Genomic DNA, 17,481 nt, shown 5'->3' with positions numbered 1-17,481 from the left:
TTTGCTCTGCACGTGGCTTTGCTCAGCTGTGAGCACAGGAGGCATGCCAGTTGCTTGTCTTGTTGCTCTGACTCTCGGATAACTGCACTCCAGGAAAGGAAGGATCTGCTTTCTAGGCTCACACTTTTACTGTTCAGTTCACCATGGAGGAAGTCATGGCCGCCGGCAGGTGAGCTGGTCACACCGTGCCCACAGTGAGCAAGCATAGAGTGTTGAATGCTGGTTCTCAGCTCCATTTCTTCTTTTTATACAGTCCAGAACCCTAGTCTGTGGAATGGTGGCACACATTGCTACAGCAGGTTACCCACACCCAGAGACTCGCCTCCAAAGTGATCTTAGATTCAGTCAAGTTGGCTACCAGCATTAATCATCACAGGTGGTTTCTAAGTAGGAAGGTGAGTGAGATCTTTGGCCAAGGTACCCAACCTATGGAAGCTGCTCAGTAAACATCTATGTCCCCTATTTCCTGGGGAGGCCGGGGCCTTGGCTGAACTTCTTCATTTCCTTCACCACAGCAAAGGGCTTCGCATGCCCAGACCTCTCGGAATGTCTGCCTCCCTGCCAAGCCTTTTCTGGGGACTCTGTTGGGTAGCCTGGCAAAGCACTGAGCTGTGGAGACGTTTGTCCCACTTCACTCTCTGCAGAATTCTGTCCCATTCTTCGAGGCAGGAACACAGCTGTCCCTCACACTGAAGACAGCACTCTTTAGCCTGCTGGGGAGACTCCTGGGTAAGTGCTGATGTAATTTGTTTTGTTTTGTTTTTTCAAAAACTATAACAGGCTTCTGAGTTAAGCATTTGCTCAGCTGGTCTGTGCCAGAGACGACAGGTGCTTTGTGTCACTGCCTGTTGACAACAGCCGTGGTCACGCGCTGACCTTCAATGGCAGAGCCATTCTGAGGGTGGCGAGCTACAGCGAGGGTCCAGAGGTGTCCTAGATCTTCCAGACATAGTACAGTTGGGAGAATGAGGAAATGACAGCCTGCTCAGACTCCCTCTGTCCTCAGGCACATGTGTTCCCAGAGTTGCCATAGTTGTTTTAATTAGGATGTCCAATTTGTTTAAATTAGAGGAATACCAATTCTAAATTTACTTCTTTCTTCCTTTTGCTACACCATGAGGCTTGGGCAGGCAGGAGCCTCTGTCATCTGCCTGTTTCTCAGTACAGAGTTAGATACAGAGAACCTACTTATAGAAGCTTATGAGATGGGCTAACCAACGTAATGGCTCTGAAGACCCGGTTTCCCGAATTCTTTGCGTTCCTTGGCAAAGGCCGCTGCTAGCCACAGGTGTCTCCTAAGAGCTTCTGTCCCAACGTTTCCTTTTCATCCTGGAAACGGAAGTTCGCTTTGAAAACTGCTCCATTGTTTGTCCGGTTTAACTTCCAGCTGAACGGGAGCAACTGGCGGGGGGCTTGGCCAGTCTGCACACCGCGTGTTTTTGTAATCTGTAACGTTGCCTTTCAGACCAAGTACAGCAAGTTACAGCCAGGGTAGCTAGGATCCTAAACTCGGCTTTTCTACCTTTTGTTGGTATAATCCAAACTATGATGTTCACAGAACCCTTCTTTCCTCTGTCCAGAAAGTAGATGGAACAAGGTGGCGGTGGGTAAGATTGGATCTAAAGATTTTTGGATCTGGGTCTGGAGAGATGGCTCCGTGCTCTTGCGGAGGACCTGAGTTCAGTTCCTCACATCCGTATTAGGAGGCCCATGACTGCCTCTAACTCCATCTCCAAGCGGTTTACTGCCCCCTTCTGGACTCCCTAGCTACCTGACTGCACATGTACATACTTTGCCCCCCTCATTAAAAATAATATAATAATATAATAAATTAGAAATAAGATTTTGGATCGCCTGATGGAGAATGTGAAAAGAAAGACCCCTTCCATTTGTAATCTGCACATAGCTTGTCTCCTAAAAGAGGAAGAGTCTAAAGAAGTTCTTCCCATGGATCTTACACAAATTATATTTTAAAATTTTAATAATACTTTATTATTAGAAATCACAAATAAATAAAAGCATTTCATATCAAAATTAATCATATCCAAATCTATACAGCTTAATGAACCTATACAAAGAATTGGCATTAAAAATGGAAACTGTGAAGCTTCATATTCCACTTTACACTTTTGGTATGAAATATATTTTATGCATGTATACACCATCCAGACCAAAAAAGTTCATGACAGAATTAGAACTAGAAAAACAATTAACTTTATGTTCCCTTTCATAACTATGTACATTCCCTGCACAAATGTACACAAGGATACAGTGTAACACAAAGAAAGAAAAAAGAACAAGGAAGATCAGGCATAAGGAGAAGAGAGAGGAGTAAATACAGCACTTTATGCAAATTAGAGTAAAAGCTTCTTTTCTTTCTTTTTAAGGCACGGACTAACTATGTATCCCTGGCTGGCTTGGGACGTGCTGTGTAGACCAGGATGGCCTTGAATTCAAAGAGATCCATTTGCCCGTGCCTCCTGAGTTCTGGCATTAAAGGCACATGCCACCCTGCTCAGCTAATTGTTTTGATTTTTTAAAACAAGGCAAGCAGCAAAGCCGTGACCTCTTAACCTTTCTGCTTCTACTTCCCAAGTGCTGGGATTACAGGTATGAACTAACCATATCCAGTGTTTTTCCTGCTGTGGGTTGAACACAGGTTGTACATACTAGGCAAATAATATGCTCTCTATGCTCCTGCTTCAGTCATAAGAAAAAATAAAGCAAGCAAGCAAATAACACCTTCATTTGGAATGAGGAAGATCTGATAAGTTGGAACCAAGAACCTAAAATTTTTACTTGACAAAATTGGGTTAGGGGTTGTCATGAACTGCAGAGTTGGTTTTTCTAAATGGCTCGGTCCTGGTTTTATTTTGTGCCATGATATTACACTCTGACTAAAAGTGACTTACGGAAGAGACAGGTTTATTTCAGTTTACACTTCCAGGCCCTAGTCCATTGTTGCATCAGGGTCTCAAGACAGGAACCTGGAGCAGAAAGCATGGAGGAATGCTGTTTACTGGCTTATCTAACTTTCTTAAACATTCCATGTCTACCTGCCTAGGGATGGTGCCACCCGCTATGGACTGGGTTCTCCCTCGTCAATCATCAGCCAAGAGAATTCCTCACAGACATGGCCATGGGTCAATTTGATAAAGGTAATTCTTCAACTGAGGTTCCCTCTTCCCAGGAGACTCGGGGTTATGTCAGATTAACATCAAAAAGTAACCAGGATGGGGGCTGGAGAGATGGCTCAGAGTGTAAGAACAGTGGCTGCTCTTCCAGAGGTCGTGAGTTCAATTCCCAGCAGCCACATGGTGGTCATAACCATCTATAAGGGGATCTGATAACCTCTTCTGGCATGTAGATACAACACTCATAAACATAAAATAAGTACATCTTTAAAAATAAAAGTAACCAATTGGGTGGTGGTAGTATACACCTTTAATCCCAGCATTCAGGAGGCAGAGGCAGGTGGATCTCTATGAGTTTGAGGCCAGTCTGGTCTACAAGAGCTAGTTCCAGGACAGGCCCCCAAAGCTACAGAGAAACCCTGTCTCAAAAAAAAAAAAACAAAAACCAAAAACCAAAACCCCAACCGCCCCCCCCCCCCCAAAAAAAGCAACCAGGACAGATTCCTTTATAGGCAGGAATTATTTTACCAAGTACGCATTTAAATCATCGGTTACTTCTCACTCTAAGATATTTTTCTTTCTTCTTTCTTTCTTTCTTTCTTTCTTTCTTTCTTTCTTTCTTTCTTTCTTTGGTGTGTGACAGGCTTTCTCTGTGTAAAAGCCCCAACTGCCCCGGAACTCACTTTGTAGACCAGGCTGGCATTGAACTCAGAGATCCTCCTGTCTCTGCCTCCTGAGTGCTGGGGTTAAAGGTGTGCGCCATCACCTCCCAGCTCTTAGAGATTTTCTAATGGGTAAATCATACTTTAGTTACAGGAGCTAGGAAACACACATGGCTGGAAAACTGTAATCCTCATCGTAGACGCCTGTTAGAAGAGAATAAGGAAAACCGAGCTGATTCCATCAGGGGTTGCTGGTCTTGCTGTGCTCTGGGTCTGGACATCCATGCTCTGGTATCCGTTAGAAGCTGGACATTTCCATGAAATGGACGCTTCTGTTCTCTGGCCACCTGGAACAAGACCAGTCCTAAGAAGGAAAGAAGAATGTGGGACACGGGCCTTAGGCTGGAGTGTGGAGAAATCGCTGCCTCCTTTCCCTGATTCAGGATTTGGGGGAATCAAGAACATTCCCATTTTAGGGAGGTGGCTGGCCCTTGCTTCATGTCTGGCCACAGCAGGAAGGAATGTGGGGGGTCACTCTAGGACCCAGGCAATCTGAACAGCGGAATTTGTTTGCTTGAGTTTCTCTGTGCTGTCATTGTCCCCTCTCCAGCTGTTTACTAACGAATCCTTGAGTTTAAACCCAGCGTGGGTCATCACAAAGGGAGGTGGGAAGGTCTGTATCTCATGCTGAAGCAGGGAAGGAAGTCAAGGCAAGCTGGATTCTGAGAGGAGCAGGTGTTTAGACATAAGAATCTGCGACATGAAGCCAGAGAGCTGGCAGAGGTGGAGAGAGCAGAATTGTCTGGAACTTGTAGGCATATCGCAAAGAGCTTGGCCAAAACCTGCATGTCTTCAAATCTAGTAGCAAAAGGCTCAGGTTGCAGTGATGCGCAGCCAGCAGGTGTGTGAGTTCACAAAGTAGTGACACCTGGCACATTTAGGCTGCATCAGAACCCTGAAATCGACTCTGTTGCTGTCAGGGGTGCACTGTTCCCCTGGGTGCTCCTTAGTATTCGCTCTGTGGTTACCAGTGGATGGTTCTCCAAGGTGCCTGATGGCTCAGCTGTTCTAGGAGTTTGTGGGGTGCTAGAGACCCTGATGGGGTCAGCTTTGTTCAGTTCCCACCAGTCTCCCCCATTCTCCTCTCACCGCTGTGTTTCTTCTCCTCTGGCATGGAGGGTGGGGCAGTGCTGGAATATTTCAGCACATGTAGCCAGAGCAGTGCTGGAATATTTCAGCACATGTAGCCAGAGCAATGCTGGAAGCCACTCCGAGTCTTTCTTAAGTGGAGAACCTTGTGCTTTAGACGGATACATTCTTGGAAATTGTGGCTCTGAGGTCTCTCTGACTGCAGGAGGGGAAACTCCCATTTAGATTGTGACATGCTGAGAAATTTTGTAACATTTTTTAATGTAGGGGAGACAAATCAGAAGAAACATAAACAAAACCCCAGTTTCAAAATAGTTAAAGAATACACAACTTTCTTGAAATGTGTGCGTTGAGCAGTGCAGCCCAGCCTAGAGGACAGGCCACAGAACTGTGTGATGGAGTGTATTTTCCAAGATCATTACTGTAACTCTCCTACCTCCTGCTTGTCCTGATATTTTGACATTGTATACTCTCTTTGAAAGATGGGGTATACCACCCATTTTCTTGAATCAGCAGGTTTGTAACTTATTGAGTGTGTGTGTGTGTGTGTGTGTGTGTGTGTACGCGCACATACATGCACATTTGACACGCAGACTGAATTTAGGACCTTAGGTACGCCTCCCAAATGTCTACCACTGACTTACACATCCAGCTCTGTATGTGGTATCTGAGTCTAGGTCATAAATGATGATATGATAATATAGTTTCTGTCTGTTTTCCAAGTTAAATTAATGAGTTAGTCAAGTTTGTGAGTATGCATTCACACACATATGTGTGCACTTAGAGATCAGAGGTCAACTTCAGGCAGTATTCATACACACACTTATGTGTGCACCTGGAGATCAGAGGTCCACCTCAGGCAGTATGCACGCACACACATATGTGTGCACCTGGAATCAGAGGTCCACCTCGGGCATTCCCCAGGCACTGTCCACCTTGTGTTTTGAAACAGGGTCTCTCACTGGTATCTGGGGCTAGCTTGTCAGTGGGCAAGTGAGCCCCAGGGATCCTTCTGTCTCTGTCTCCCTGTGATGAGGTTACAAGTACATCACCATGACTGGCTTTTTAAATTTAATATATATGGGTACTGGGATTAAACTCAGATGTTCATGCTTGCACAGTAAATACTACTAATTGAGCCATCTTCCCAGACCTTCTGCATAGTTTTTATGGAACACTCATTCTTGGAGCCTGTATTAGATATCTGTTGTTCCATAAAAAAAGTGGATTCCAAGACATCAACTTAAGATAACACACATTTATTATTCATTTCACAATTTGTATGAGTTAAGAATTCAGCCATGGCCAGCTGGATCCATGATTTAGGACATGTCACAAGAGTGTGATTGAGGTTTCTGGAAAGGACTGGGGTTGGGGCTCTCATATGAAAGTACAAATAGAGAATAGTCTATTTCCAAGGCTGCTTCCATGGTTTGAGGGAAGAATTCAATTCTTTAAGGTTTGTTAAACAGAAGACCTCAGTTTCTGCTGGTTTTTGGAGCCTCTTCAACAGGACAGCTTGCTTCATTAAAGCTAACAAGAGGAATGGAGAGATAATACACCACATGCCTTTGCAATTTAATGATGAGAAAACTGTTCTCTTGGTGTTGACATGTTCTAGTTAGTTAGCTGCAAGTTAGTCAAGGGGATGAGGGTGCACAGGCTATAAGTTCCAGCAGGTAGGAATCTCGGGGGATTTTCTTAGAGGCTTCTCACCACAGAACCTAACCACTCGGTTGTGAGAAAGCCAGAGGGGGAGGGGCACAAATACTAGACAGATGAGTAAAAGAATACTCAGCTAATTCCTGAATCCAGCCAGTCATTTGGTAATCATTCCCCAGCCTTTGAGGCTCTAGACACTGTGGAGCAAATAACAACTGTCCTTATCATTCCCTTATCATTCCCTTTGTAATTCCTGACCCATGTAACTCTTGAAAAACAAGAAACTCATGTTGTTTTATGCCACTATCTAGTAAAGGAAACAATCCATGTGTCTTGAAGTTTCATTGCTTACCTGGTTACCTAGTTTGATTGCATGAAATGCTCACTGAGTGATGTTTGCAGTTGGGTTGAAGTTACATTTTGCCCAGAGTTGGCAGCCTGAGAATACTTTGAGAGTTTACACAGATCTGAAAACATTGAGATTCTCTGGTTGTCGTACACATGACTTTGGCTCATCAAATAAAAGCAGTATTTCATTTTGAGCCTCTTTCCTCTACTAGTAGTCTATAAAATGCCTTCGAAGGCACAGGGCAGATCAAGTTTTCCTAGTCTGGTTTTGGGATTCAACTGAACTGTCATGGCCAGGGGCACACTCTTGAATAAGGTAGGACATTCTAATTGCATGTCTGATACTGGAGAGATCAACAAGAGAGAAAATAACAGAAGAGAGAGGGAAGGAGGGAAGTGGAGGAGGAAGATACATGTACCATAGTTGCCATGTTGGTAGATCAAGAGTTGAAGCTAATAGGGAAAACTGTCTTTGGGTTTGTTCACAAGGACTGAAGAGAAGAGGAACACATAGTAGTAGAATTGTCTAATGAGAGAGGCCACTCTTTGCCCACCATTTTCAGAAAAGTTTATTAACCCTATATATGGCATTCTATTTTTTTTATTACAGGGCAAAATTTTGTGCTTGGGTTGATACAGTGCCAAGCAACATGGTACTAAAGAACCATTAACCCTGGGAAACCAGCTAAAGAGAAGATATGTGTCATGGATCTTATAGAAACATTGCAGGAAGCATTAGACTTCTGTGGACTGTGAGGATATATATTTTGAGCAATGGTTATGTAGCTCCTGTGATATAGGGGGCCCTGAGTGATATATAGGTTCTCTGGGCATTGGATGTGAGTGAGGTCAGTCCAGTTTCCAGTCCTTGTATCTTTCCTCACATTCACATCTATTCTCTTCTCCTGGGCTATAAGTGTGATTCCCCCAGGACCCACCCCTGACCTGCACCTATTGGCCAGTCCCTACACCAGGTATCTGGGGCAGTCTGGTGATACAACTAAACAAAGTCCAATGATCTAGGGCTCCATCTAAGATCACTCCTACGATTTGATTTTCCTGATTTTATACTTGGGTCTTGAAAAGTAAGACTTGTCTTTGCGTTCAAGTCCTGGGCTGTCTCTCTTTCTCCACTCTGTGGGTCTTAGGAATAGTTGTTGAACTTAAGTTTTAGAGTCATTTCCTACCTTTCTTCTCTAATGTTCCACCTGCTCATTCCATCCGGGAGTCAAGAACTCTGGGCTCCGTGTACAGATATGATTACAGGCTTGATGTTTGACTTCTGAAAAGTCATGTTTACTCTCTCGCCCTTGGATTGCTCACCTTGAAAACACTGTGATTATTAACTTAGCAAGCTTAGATACATGTCCCCTGGCAACATGGATGGTCTCAGGAATTACTTGGTCTTGACAGGTGCTATTAAGACAAGGTGAAGGTTAGGACAATGTCTTAGTTATTGCTGTGAAGAGACACCATGGCCATGGCAACTCTTTTGTTTTGTTTTGTTTTTCGAGACAGGGTTTCTCTGTGGCTTTGGAGCCTGTCCTGGAACTAGCTCTTGCAGACCAGGCAGGTCTTGAACTCAGAGAGCTCTGCCTGCCTCTGCCTCCCAAGTGCTTGGATTAAAGGTGTATGCTACCACCGCCCGGCCATGGCTACTCTTAAAAAGGAAAACATTTAATTGGGATTGGCTTTCAGTTCAGAGATTTAGTCCATTACCATTTTTGTGGGAAGCATGACAGTGTCCAGGCAGACATGGTACTGGAGAAGAAGCTGAGGGTTCTACATCTTGATCCACAGGCAGCAAGAAATGAACTAGCTTGTGCTTCTGACACCTAAAAGCCCACCCCCTAGAGATATACTTCTTTCAGCAAAGCCACACCTACTCCAACAAGGCCACACCTCCTAATAGTGTTACTCCCCATGGACCGAGTATTCAAACACATGAGTCTTAGGGGGCCTTTCCAATTCAAACCACCACAGACAGGTTGTGATCGCAGGCTTCATCGGATGGGAGGTAAGGCCATGCAGCATAAAGTAGAGACAGGTCCAGAATCTTGGTTTTCAGGACTCAGGTGATCAAATGTAGAAACTCAGCAGGTTGTGGAGCAGGATCTGACTCTCATGTGGGGAAATGCCTACTAGGATAAGCTGAGACTCAGAACCACATCCAGAACTGGAACCAAAGGGATCTGGTTTTAGATCAAGATTCAGTTTTCAGGGATCATGGGAAGATAGGCTGAGGGAAAATGAAGCCGAAGGTTAAGTGTGGGTTGAGTCCAGATAACAGGAAGGTTGTGTCCAGGTCACTATGAGGTTATTTCTAGCTCAGCAGTTTATTGGGACAAAGGCAGTAAGATGCTCTTACAGGTCAGTCGGTGCAGTTACAGTTGCTTAGACTCTCCTCTTTCTTCTCAGAGCTAGGCCTGGGGTTCATACCCACCTATGGACAGGAATGGATTGTTAACACCAGATCTCTCTGGAAGAAGATTCTAGGATTCCCTAGACAGTCTCAGACACATTGGGGAAAATGAGGGAGCTGTCTTGCAGGCCACAGCATCCTCACCCTACTCAGAAAGAGCAGGCCAGTGCACCTCCAACCTGGTCCTTTTGGCACTATGCATGTTGAACCAGTTTTTGGACAGAACAGTCTTGTGGGTTTACTGCAGCAAGGAAGGGAGACACCTCAGGGGCTCCTGCAGAGTGCACTCCATAAATGCATCCCAAACAGGAAAGCTGAATGAAATGAATAGAAGAGAATGACAGCTGGGAGACAGGTTCCATTAGAAGTGACGCTGAGGAGCAGGGCTTTCCTTGTAGTATCCTCACCATTGACAACTGAGCCTCAACCTTTCCCCATAACCAAAAAATAATTCTTAAACACATTTTTAGATTATAAACTGCTAGAGTCAGGGAGATGTTCCTACCCTTGACCCAGTCATCCCACTCTTGGGATTCTTTCATAAGGAAATAATTCAACAAAACAAACAGCCAAGCACACAAAGATATTTATGACATCATCAATGGAGGTGGCACATGTCCAACGGTTTCGGTACATCTATTCACAGAATCTCCTGAAGTGGTTAAAATGACCACTGTGAAGGGTGTTCCAAACATGGACATGTACAATAAATAATTTAGTGAAAATGTGATTTTGCAAAAATTTAGTCCCTTGTTTTAACTGGTTAATTAAAAAATTATTTTATTATTTTTAATTGTCTGTGTGCGCGCACGTACGTACGTGTGTGTGTGTGTGTGTGTGTGTTCCCCAACATGGGTGCTCGAACTGAACTAGGGTCCTTTGTAGGAGCGGTACATGTTCTTAGCTGCTGAGCCATTTCTTCAGTCCAACCACATTTAAATAACTAATTTTCAAAAACTATCTTAAAATCACATGTATTTATCTAGTTATGTGTGTCACAGTGCTTGTGTGGAAGTCAAAGGATAACCTGTGGGTGTTCCTTCCTTTCAGCACAGGGGTCCTGGATCTGAAACTCAAGCTCAGACTTGGCAGCCAGGGCCCTACCTGCTATGCCATCTTGCCAGCCTCCAAATTCACGAATTTCTTTCAAGTTTTTCGTCACTGTGGTTAAATTCCAAATGAAATATTCAAGTTACTTAAGATTGTAGTGAGTACAAACCAGGAAGCCATCTCTTAGAGAAGATGTGCTTGTTTCTAGCAAACAGAGCCCACCTGAGAAAATGCTGCTACCAAGAAGTCATGCTTAGCTCTGTTCTTTTGTGTCTAGAATTCCTCCCCAAGCTCTCTCAGGTTTTATGTGGATGTGGTTGCTCCACATTAGGGCCATTTGTTGTCAGAGAATGCACGTTTGTTTCCTGGCCACCCAGACCCAAATAATCACACAAAACTATACTAATTGCAACATTGCTTGGCTTATGGCTCAGGCATATTTTTAGCTAGCACTTGCATCTTAAATCAACCCATTTCTATTAACTGTGTATCACCATGAGGCTGTGGCCTACCGGTAAGGCTCCAGCGTCCTTCTCCTTTGGCAGCTACATGGTGTCTCTCTGACTCTGCCCACTCTCTCCCTCTCTCTGATTTGATTTCCCACCTGATTTTACTCTGCTAAGCCATTGGCCCAAACAGCTTTATTCATCAACCAATAAAAGCAACACATATACAGAAGGAAAAAAAAAAAGAGTTTAATGTTTCCTTTTCCTGCTGTGACTTAAAAAGTGACCACACACACATACACACACACACACACACACACAGAGAGAGAGAGAGAGAGAGAGAGAGAGAGAGAGAGAGATTCTGAAAGACAGCTGGAACAGGGCTGCATCATGTATGAACATTCTTGAGTGACCATAGAAAAGTCAGAGCAGCTGACTGATAAAACTGAACACTAAAGGACATTTACAACAAAACTAGGTAACGGGCTAGAGAGCAGTAAAAACCCGTCATAGAATGGACATCTCTGTGGGACAGGGAGAATGATAGGGCAGCAGACAGAGCTAAAAACCAATGAGAGACAAGAGAGAAAACACAGAGGCTCAACCTGAGAGCAGCCATGGAATCTGAAAAGCTTGTCATGTCCATGTGTGAGGAGAACAAAGAGCCTGAAGGATGCGGTGCTCCAGCCTCCTTGTACGTGAACCCCCAAGATGGAATGACCCACATGCCATTTGAGACAGGACCTATCCTTCGAATAACTTCTAGGAGAGGCCATGAGCTTTAGCAAGATAAGGGCAGAAAAAAACTAAAGAAAGAGAAGGCTCAGGTCTACATGGGGAAAGAGGAAAGAACTGGCAGGAGAAAACAATTGTAAAAAATAATTCTTTAATTTTAGAATGTGAACTGCTATTTTTGACATGACATTGAAACAACAGAAAAGAGAGCCCTGTGAGATTACAGAGACTAAGCACACAGCGCCCCAACACCAATCAGCAGTGTTATCTAGCTCTTCCACGATCAATCTAACCAACAGAAAAATATCAGGGTGAAAGGTTCTGTAAAGTAAAGGAATAAACAGCATTATCACAAGCCTACAGATAATACAAATATGTGTGACAGGAAGATTCACTCAGCAAGAGATCAAAATACAGTATGCCATATGTGTAGCGAGGAGAATACAAGCTAGAACTAGAAAGTCTCAAATGAAAGCCAATAAATGGTTCAGCAGATAAAGGCACTTGCCACACAAGCCTGAATGCCTGAGTTTGGTCCCCAGACCTGTGGTGGAGAGATTACCCTCTGACTTCCACATGTGTGCTGCTTTACTGAGAGAATTTTTCTCAAAAAATAAGGTGGAGGAGCTGGAGAGATGACTTGGTGTGCCCAGTGTTTTCTAAACAAGCACTGAATTTGGATGCTCAGCACCCTTGTGAAAAGCTAAGTGTGGTGGCATGCTCCTGCAAACCCAGTGCTCATGCTCCTGGGAGCATGAACTCAGCTGGATCCCAGCTGAGTCAGTCACTCTAGCTGAAGCATTGAGCTTACGGTTCAGGGAGAGATCTGTTTACAAACAACAACAAGAATTCATAGAGCAATAAAGACGGACATATGATATCAATGTTTGTCCCCCACATGTGAACACATAGGTGAGCACACATACAACTACATATACCATTACGCCAAATCATAACTTAAACTTTTGGGTGGAATAATTTTAGATTTATTGAAAACTTAAGTAATATACAACACAGAATTCCAGTATTGCCTTTACCCAACTTACCCCCATGGTAACATTACCATGATACAACTCTCCAGACTCAGAAGCCAACACTGATAGGGTGGTGGTGGTGCACACCTTTAGTCCCAGCACTATAGTGGCATTTCATTTGTATTTTACTAAATAAATCTTGCCTGAGCATCAGAAAAGTAAAACAACCACACTGGCCAACCTTACAGGCAGCAATAACACATACCTTTAATGCCACTAGCCATACTAGCTTACCATAGAAGCCAGGCAGTAGTGGTGCACACCTTTAATCCCAGAACTAGAAAGGAATATAAGACAGGAGGAGACAGCTCTCAATCAGTCTCATTCTGATATTCCTGTATATTCTGAGATTCCTGTAGGCAGGATCACCATTTCAGACTGAGGTAGAGGTAAGAATTGAGGGCTGGCTGTTTTGCTTTTCTCACCTTCAGGTTGAACCCCAATTTCTGTCTCTGAGTTTTTATTAATTGTGTTCCACAGCACTTGGGAGGCAGAGGCGGATGAATTTCTGTGAGTTAAAGGCCAGTAGCGTCTACAGAGCTAGTCTACAGGACAAGCAGAACTGCTACACAGAAGAATACTGTCTTGAACAAACAAAGCAAACAAAAAAAGAAATCAACATTGTAACTCTGTTGTAACAAAACTGCAGGCTCTGTTTATATTTCACCAGTTCTCCCATCAATGCCCCTTTTCTGTTCTAGATCCAAAGTTGTTGACATTGGAAACAACACACAGAACTTCGTGACAACACAAACTAAAGTCCCAGCATTAAAATGTTGCTACTCGAAGCTTCCTAAAATATATACCTACATGAAGGGAATCTAAATGAGATTGCCAAATAAAGGAAGAGTCAGAGACCCATCTGGACATCTCTTGTCACCAAATGAAGTTTCTAGTACTGGGTTTGGGTTGTACATAATCGAACTGTTGGCCTAAGGGGTCCTGTAGGAACTCCCAAACCACCCAGGCTGTAGCCAAGACTACAGGTTGCTCTCTGCAACCTGACACTGAAGACAGCACCTGCACAGCTCACTGAACGTGGAGAGGTTGAGCTGTGTCTACACAGAGCCTTCACCTCTACATCCTAGCATCTTTGGTACAGGAAGGCACTCTGCATACTATCAAAAAATAAACATGAACACTGACTCAGCCACAAACCCTGTGCTCCACAATGGTGTCCTGACTGCAGGATCTGCTAGGGCACTGGTGGCACAAGCTTGTGGGAGTCACCAGACAATAACTGATTTGACTTAGGCCTGCTGCAAGAGATGGAACCCATACCCAACACTACTTAAGTGACCAAGAACCTGACTCTAGATAACCCAGGGACTTAGGGTAAAACCAAAAGTACTGCTCTTTAAAAACCAAAAACCCAAAACAAAACAAAACAGCCTGGTGGTGGTGGTGGCTGACACCTTTAATCCCAATACTTGGGAGGCAGAGACAGGCGGATCTCTGAGTTTGAGGCGAGCCTGGTCTACAGAGAGAGAGACTCTAAAAAGCTACAGAGAAACCCTGTCTTGAAAAACCCAAAATCCAAACCTAACCAAGCAAACACCCCCCCCCCAAAAAAAAAGCTGCAGATGGGAACAAATACAGAGATCCAAAACTGGACATTACGCAGAGGGTAAGAAACCTCAGAACACTTGGCCCTAATGGGATGTCTCTATCAAACCCCTCCCCTCAGGGATCAGGGCACCCTTCAGAAGTGGAGGAAGAAAGCGTGTAAGAACCAGAGAGAATGGAGAACACTAATAAAACAAGGCCCTCTAAATCAATAGATCAAAGCTCATATAAACTCACAGAGATGGAAACAGTATGCACAGGGCCAGCATGGGTCTACACCAGGTCCTTTGTGTATATACTATGGATTCCAATTTAGTGTTTCTATGGGATTCCTGAATATTGCAAACAAATTTGTCTCTTGCTTCTGTGCCTTCTCTTGGGCTCTTTTCCTTCTGTTTGTCTTTCCAAATTTGATGTATTAGTTTCTGTTTTATCTTACTATTTTATTATTATCCCTTAGAAGCCTGTTCATTTGCTAACGAGAGACAGAAAGGCAGTGGATCTGAATGGGAGGGGAAGGGAGGAAGAACAGAGAGGAGTAGAGGGAGGAAAACCATAATCAGGATATGTTATGAAAGAAAAAACATTAGTTTCAATAAGAGGAAAAAATACTACTCATGAGAAGAAGCAAGAGTATGATCCAGAAACAGAAACAAAAAAAAATCCTACCAATAAAAACAGGCATAGATATTGAGTATGTGGTGTAATTAACAGGAAGGAGCTTTAAACAGGGATACCTGAAGGTTTAAATGATAATAAACTTAACAAAGTAGGGAATGATAGATATAAAAATAGTGGCATGGAAATGCCAGGGTGACAGATCATGAAAACTATGGAAGACAAAAAATTCCTTGGAGGGGCATCATTAACAGACCAGACACTGTAGAAAAGACCAGTGAACTGAAAACGAAGCAGTAGAAGCCATTCAAACTGAAGAGCAGAGAGAGACTGGAAAAATTGTTCATCACCAGTCACCTGCGGGGTAGTAACAAGGGCATAATGTATGTCTAATTGGACTCCCAAAGGAAAGCACAGAAAAAACAGCACCAGAGAAGTTCATATACCTGATAACACTATAAATCCACAGGCTCAGAAAATTCAACAAACCCCAAGCAGGATAAGATAGACAAAAAGCAAACCACACCAAGGAACAACAGAACTGAGCTGCTGGAACTCAATGACGCAGGGAAAAAAATCTGAAACTCAGCCAGACAAAAGATACATTGTGTTCAGGGGACCCAGATATGAGCGACTACAAAACAAGTCTTTGTTTTTTTAACATCTTTGAAGGGCTAACAGGAAAATCTGTCGACCTAGAGTTCTCTATCCAGGAAAGATATCCTTTAAGAGTGAAGGTGAGACAGTAGTTCAGTTGGTAGACTGTTTGCCTGGCAAGCATGTGGCCCTGGGCTCCATCCCCAGCACCACAGAAACCTGGCTGTAATCCCAGCAGTCAGGAGGTAGCAGCAGAAGGATCAGAAGTTCAAGGTCATTTTGAATATGTGCATATTCACGTTTATTGCTGTATGTCTTAATCATTATTTGATTGCTGTGAAAAAACACCGTGACTGGCAGAGGCAACTCAAAAAAGAAAGCATTTTAAGATAAAAACATGAGTGACAGCTCATGCTGGTAAGGATGTGGAGCAAGGGGAACGCTCCTCCATTGCTGGTGGGAGTGCAAACTTGTGCAGCCTCTATGGAAATCAATATGGCGGTTCCTCAGAAAATTGGGAATCACTGCCTCAAGACCCAGCTCTGCCACTCTTGGGCATACACCCCAAAGACACTCCATCCTACCACAAGGACACCTGCTCAACTCTCTTCATAGCAGCCTTATTCATAATAGCCAGAAACTAGAAACAACCTAGATGTCCCTCCGCAGAAGAAAGGATAAAGAAAAGGTGGTATATTTACATAATGAAGTATTAGCTGTTAAAAACAATGTCATCATGAAATTTGCAGGCAAATGGATGGAGTTAGACAAGATCATCTGAGTGAGGTAAGCCAGACCCAGAAAGACAAACGTGGTATGTACTCACTTATAAATGGGTATTGATTATCAAGTAAAGGATAATCACGCTACAACCCTCAGCCCCAGAGAGGCTAAGTAACAAGTAGGGTTCAAGGGGGCTGGGGGATGCTTTCCCTGGGAAGGGGAAATAGATTTTTCAGGTGGACAGGGGGTGAGTGGGGCTGGAAACAAGAGGGTTCAGGTGGGGTAGTGAGTGGGGGAGGGATGGAGGGAGAGAGTACTGGGAGAGACTGGGAGAATACTGGGATTGGGATGCACTTGGGAAATGATGTGGAAATCTAGTACAGTGGAAACCACATGATCCTAGTGAAGTCTCCTCACAATGGGGAATATGGAGCCTGAATTGGCAATCTTCAGATAGGTTAAAGTTAAATAAATGGAAAATATATACCTTGAAAATGCTAAACTATATTAAAGAAATGGAATGGCTATATTAATACAAAGCAAAATATATTTCAAGACAAGAAAAATGGACAAGACTAATGAGGAACTTAGCTCAGTACTGAAAAAATTGTTTAATGAAGATTTTAAATGTGTATACCCAACAGAGCTTCAAAACATATTTATCAGAAGCTGACAAGGAGATCTAGACAGATGGCTCAAAAGCAAAAGTAGAAATGGATGAACTGCAAGTATAGTTGAGGAAGGATCACATCATCCCTTTTTAGTTGATGTGAACAGACAGATGACCAGTAGGAACTAAGAACACAGCCTGTGCACATGACTTTAATCCTAGTACTTAGGAGGCAGAGGTAGGAGACTCTCCTCAGTTTGAAGCCAGCCTCGTCTACACAGTGAGTTTCAGGCCAGCAATACTACATAGTAAGTCCCTGTCTCAAAAGACCAAACAAAAACAACAACAAAAAATCCCCCAAACAAAACCAATATAGCAAAAAGCAAAACAAATACACCACTGACGGACTGTTTAACAATTATGGAACACCAGTGCTCAGCCACTCCAGAACACACATTCTTTGCACATACATGTGTAATGGTCTCCAAAATATAACACAATAGTGGGTCATAAAGTGTGACTCAACAAACTTGAGGGTTGAAGTCACATGGAGTCTCTGACTGCAGATGAACTAAATTGGAAATTAAATGGGAAAAATCATCACCACTAACAAAATGCACAGATATTAAAAGACAGTTCTCTAAATAATTCATGGTCACAGGAAGGAGAGCACACGCTGACCTGAAAGGCAATGAAAACTTAAGACTTCAGAACTGGTCTATGGA

The 17,481-nt window shown here is 43.5% G+C and overlaps 1 long non-coding RNA gene across 1 annotated transcript; it reads left to right on the top strand.

The window, feature by feature from the left end:
• Window positions 1-658: 658 nt before the first annotated feature.
• LOC121458001 lies at window positions 659-4,291 on the top strand. Its single transcript, XR_005975796.1, has 3 exons — window positions 659-729; window positions 3,065-3,158; window positions 3,945-4,291. It is a non-coding gene; the product is annotated as an uncharacterized LOC121458001 (long non-coding RNA).
• Window positions 4,292-17,481: the final 13,190 nt, after the last annotated feature.

This window comes from Microtus oregoni, unplaced genomic scaffold, assembly GCF_018167655.1.
Source record: "Microtus oregoni isolate MIOR12 unplaced genomic scaffold, Mior012 000016F_ref0000370, whole genome shotgun sequence".
In the NCBI taxonomy this organism is placed as follows: domain Eukaryota; kingdom Metazoa; phylum Chordata; class Mammalia; order Rodentia; family Cricetidae; genus Microtus; species Microtus oregoni.
This window is presented reverse-complemented; position numbering and strand designations above follow the sequence as displayed.